The sequence below is a fragment of the Vigna angularis genome, chromosome 1 (assembly GCF_016808095.1).
Source record: "Vigna angularis cultivar LongXiaoDou No.4 chromosome 1, ASM1680809v1, whole genome shotgun sequence".
NCBI classification, from domain to species: domain Eukaryota; kingdom Viridiplantae; phylum Streptophyta; class Magnoliopsida; order Fabales; family Fabaceae; genus Vigna; species Vigna angularis.
In genome coordinates, this window is record NC_068970.1 from 15,719,719 (window position 1) to 15,724,617 (window position 4,899).

The following is a 4,899-nucleotide window of genomic DNA, read 5'->3' on the forward strand; positions in this document are numbered from 1 at the left end:
TAAAGTTACTTTAAAATACTAAAAAATATTCTAGTAATTTCAGAGACCACCCTACTAAAAAGTAGGAGTTTCAAAATACTCAAAATAACCACAAAGCATTTTACACTTGATGCTTTCTTTGGTTATCTGCAATCAATGAGCTATCGATGTACTTGCTTTGAAAATTGTCTCACACATGGAAAAAGTTGGCTGCTGAAAAACGTGTGTACGTTTTCTCATCTTGCTTTGACAAAATTCATCTGTATTTATGAAGTGTTCATATTTCCTTTACCTTTTGTAATTTTACTTTGATTTTATTTTGTTCAATTTACATTTTCATTTCCAATTATTAAGTTTGTGATTCAAACTTTACATTATCATAAATGTGTATCAATTGTTCTCTGATCATTAAATCATGTTTGAACTGATACTTTTTTTTTATTATTAAAAAGAACTGTATTCTAACTATGAGCTATTTATATCAAAACTAAGATCAGGACTTTAAACACCATTTTAATCCAAATTGAAAAATTAGAGTTTTCATAATAAAGCAATTAAATAGTAAAATGTATACAGATTTTACATTTAGACCAAAACTATGATACAATTTTTTTTATATGAGATTTTGATGTAAAAAGTTTGTTATAAGATCTATTTACATTAGATGTTATAAGATTTATAATGGAAATGAATTTTTTTACATTTGACAATAAGAAATTCAAATAAAGAAGATTTTAAAATTTTGTGTATAATCTTTTTTTTTTTCATTTTTTTTCTTCTATGAAAATCTATGAATGTGATTTCTCTCTTTTTCAGTCGACTTTGTGTATGGTGGAGGCTTCATTGGTAACCATTATAGTTTTTTTCTTCATCTTTTCTCTATAATGGTTTCTTGTGGAAGACAATTCTATCTAATTGCATTTGTGTATTGATGTTAGCTTTCAAAATTCTATTTTGTTAATATTGAAATCATTTTTGAAAAACACAATAATGTTTTCTTTTATTGTTATTTGAGTTTTGAAGGTAATTATGGGTGTTTCGTGGTGGTTCCGATTACATTAGTGTTTCTGTAGGTCAAATGCTTTATTGAGACCTGTTGTATATCTTCATTTTATGTTTCATATTGTTTGTTGTGATTATCTCTCTCTATTATATATATATATATATATATATATATATATATATATATATGTATATATATATATATATGTATATATATATATATATATGTATATATATATATATATATGTATATATATATATGTATGTATATATATATATATATATATATGTATGGTATTAAGGGTTTGACATAAATTTACGTATCTTGTGTAGATATAAAATTAACTGTAAAAAAAATCTAAAAGGAAATACTGGTAATGTTTTTAATAAACTTAAAATAATTATAATATTATATTATAAAGTGATTTGGGTTGAAGATTGTAAGGCCTTATAAAATATAACATAAAAGTGTGTACACGTGGCAGCATAGGATAGGTTGGGCAAAATTAGTAAAGTAAAAACTCACATCTAAATTGTGCTTCAGAAGAACGTTCCCCTTTTTCTTTCAAGCACTCTCTCTTTTCTTCCTTGTCTTGCAACTCTCTCTATTCCAACTCCAAAATCTAACCATTTGTTTCCCGAATTGAAGCTACCTAGACCTTCAGGACTCCAAGAGCTACGTTTCTACCAATTGATTTTCCGTTTTCTCCAACCGGTAAGAAAACCCCCTTTCTCGTGTGCCCTAGGGTTGTAAGCATGTGATTGAACTGTTGCATGCAACCCATTTCGTTTTCTTCCATAATCTAGCTTCTATTTGGTTCTAAGATTCGTTTTCCATCATCAATTGATGATTTATAGGTGATTCTAACATTTTGGGAGTGCAAGCAAGTGGTCTAGGGTTCCTACTTGAGCTTGATTGTTTACACTAGAGGTAAGGGGAACTAGTTCTACTCTTGATTTTACTGTGTGGAGTGAATGCATGATAAAATATGTAGTGGTATGTTGTGGAAGCATGAACTTGGTTCTAGTTAAACTTGAAATGCATGTATGGAAGTGTGTGTTATGTGAATTTGATGATTGATGGCTATAAACTGTTTGGAATGACTTAGAATGATGGAATTGTGTATGTTGGAACTGTTTTGGCATGAAAACTTTGTGGTAGTGCTGTTAGAAAGGAAATCAAGTGTCTTTAGGGTCAATTTTAGGCCATTTTAGAGGAAGTGAGGTAGTGATTTTGAGCAAATGAGGTCTGCAGTGTTATTGGACTGTTGAGACAGTTTTATCCACTGTATTGTGACTTGTTTGAGTCACTAAATTGGTCAAAATTAGTGCAAAGAGGTAAGATCGGGTTTTGGGTCTCTAAGTTGGGAAAAATTGGTGTTTTAGAGTTGAAAGGAAGTGTGGTGGTCAAATTTAGAGTTATGCATTCTTGGTGATCCTAGTCAGTTTAGGTAACTTAGGTAGGTCATGTGTGACTTAGTAGGCATGTTTAAATGGTTAAAACCGAACTCCAAGTTGTAGAATTGAATTTAGACCTCTAGGTTGATAAAATTGAAGTTGTAGAACCTAAATCAATGCATAAACACTTTATAATAATGTTGGAAAGGATTAGAATTGTTTAGGTAAGTTTAATTTAGCATGAAAGTTGATTTATGAGTGGTAGAAGTTCACCAAAATGATTAGAATTGGTAAAAGGGAGTTAGAGTTGCTCAATTATGCAGAAAAATCTGCATAATTTAGCTTCCTCTGCAGACAAAATTCGCTTAGCGCACAGGGGGGGGTGCGCTGAGCGAATTATGTGTGGCAGATTGAGTGTTTTTGGTGTTTTTGGTGTTTTTGATGTTTTGGGAGTTCCGGACGTCCGTTTTGGACGTTCTCTAGTTCGTTCTGGGGGTTTTTGACCCTTCCGGAGCCATTGATGAGGGTCTCCAAGCTGTTTGAATTACTTAAGTATTGATAATTAAAAGTCCTAAAGAAATTTGTGTTAATAAGTGATGGTTTTGTGAAAGTATGTAATGTATGAGTTGTTTTATGACATGGTTGATGTTGTATGATAGTGTATGGGTTTGGTATGAGACAATATAGTAAGAATGCACTTGAATGACTATGAAATTTTATGTTTGATGAATCAAAGTGGTTTATGAGGTACATTATTGATCCAAGAGGAATATCATGTTATTTAAAGTGGTCGGATTGAATATGAAATTAAGATCTCTCGGTGGGATCAGTTAGTGTATTGAATTAATGTGAGAGGCTTCCATATGGGGGGTTATCCCTAACACTCCAACGGTCTTTCATTCTCACTTAGAGAGGATTGACGCGTGTGGTGGGAGTAGTGGGAGGTCCTAGGGTAGGCGCTATCACTGAAGGTCTATTCCGCAGTAACGGACTAGCCTTGTGTATGGTCGGGTGGAACCCCTCGGCAATGGCTTTGCAAAGCAGTAGGGGCCATCACAAGTGCACAACCCGCCCCAGCTCTACATACATTCTATGTTCGGACGTGTCTAGGAGTCTTAACATGATAGGATGCTTGCTTTAATGAGTTTTGTGAAATAAATATTTATGTTTATGATGACTTACATGTTTATGTGTGTATGAACGTTCTTGGAAATGCTAGATTAAATTGAAATTATCTGTATGTTTGTTTGAGACCTAGCTCACCCTTGCATTGTATGTGTTGCATGTGTTTGTCTTCTCCCTTGCGATGATCATCCAATCCTTTGGATGTGAGCAGTAGGTGATGATGTACCATTGGAGCAAGCTTTGGAGGTTGAAGAAGACTCAGCCCCTAGTACTTAGGCCTTCTACTAGCTCTTAGTTGATTAGCTTGTTATTTTGAAAAACTCCTAGCTTTTATTTTATATAGTTCGACAATTTTGGAAAACTTTTTAGGTCTCTTTAAAATTTCAATAGCCTTGTATTTTGGAGAACTTTGGAAACTTGTACTCAATTTTGATTTCGTTTTAATTCCCTCTATCTTTTGGATGACTGTATACATATTTAAATACTATTATCTCTATCTCTCAACTGCTTTTACATATTATAATAGCTGAATCCTATTATATTATATGTGTATATGATATTTTGGGATGTCACAAAGATGACATTGGTGTCAATTGTATATTATATTTTAATATTATTTTTTAACATAATAATTGTAATGAATTAAAATGATAATTTATTATTTTATAAAATTAGGATCAAAGTAATGTTTAAATCTAAAAAAATATTCATAAAAAGAAGTATGTAGTGTACAAGTTTAAAACACTCTTTTGTTCTGATTCAAACTAGTACAGGTTGGGGCTCTTGGTCCAAAGCATCCAAAAGAACATAAAATTTGTTTGCTATATTATTTTCTTTTTATTTTTAATAAAGTGCTATTTTATTTGATTTTTCTGTATTATTACTGTAAAGGAATCATTGGTACTATAAAATGTGGTACAACTACGACGTGGTATCTTTGGCATGACTTTTGGTTTTGTTTTGTAGTTTTGTCATATTTATTTTCTGGGATGAGCTTAGAGTACACACCGTCCCTTGATTAGCACATGTAAGCCCTAGGTAGATGGTCCACACGTACTCTACGAATCTAAACTTTTCCCTAATTTTTACGAAATTCATCTCATCTAATTTCGTTTATCTTGTTATTCATAATAAATTGCTGATTTTAACAATATTCTTCTACAAAATCATATATATTACTTTTTCTAATTGGTTAATAAAGTAAAATTTTTATCTCCTGTAGAAATTAAACATTTCTTTTGGGATTATAAATGATTTAAAAGTCTTAATTAAAAAATTTTAATCTTTTACTATATTTTAATTATTTACTAAAAAGTATTGCATGTAACGACTTGATTCGGTAACTTCAAAAATATTAAAAATGAGTATGAAAATAAAGAGTAGGAAAAGTAAAAG

At 31.1% G+C, this 4,899-nt stretch overlaps 1 long non-coding RNA gene across 1 annotated transcript; it reads left to right on the plus strand.

Moving 5' to 3' along the window:
• The first annotated feature begins 1,515 nt into the window (after positions 1-1,515).
• On the plus strand, positions 1,516-4,029 carry LOC108341079 (uncharacterized). The gene is made up of 3 exons (XR_008246469.1): positions 1,516-1,696; positions 1,840-1,912; positions 3,716-4,029. It is a non-coding gene; the product is annotated as an uncharacterized LOC108341079 (long non-coding RNA).
• The last annotated feature ends 870 nt before the right edge of the window (positions 4,030-4,899 follow it).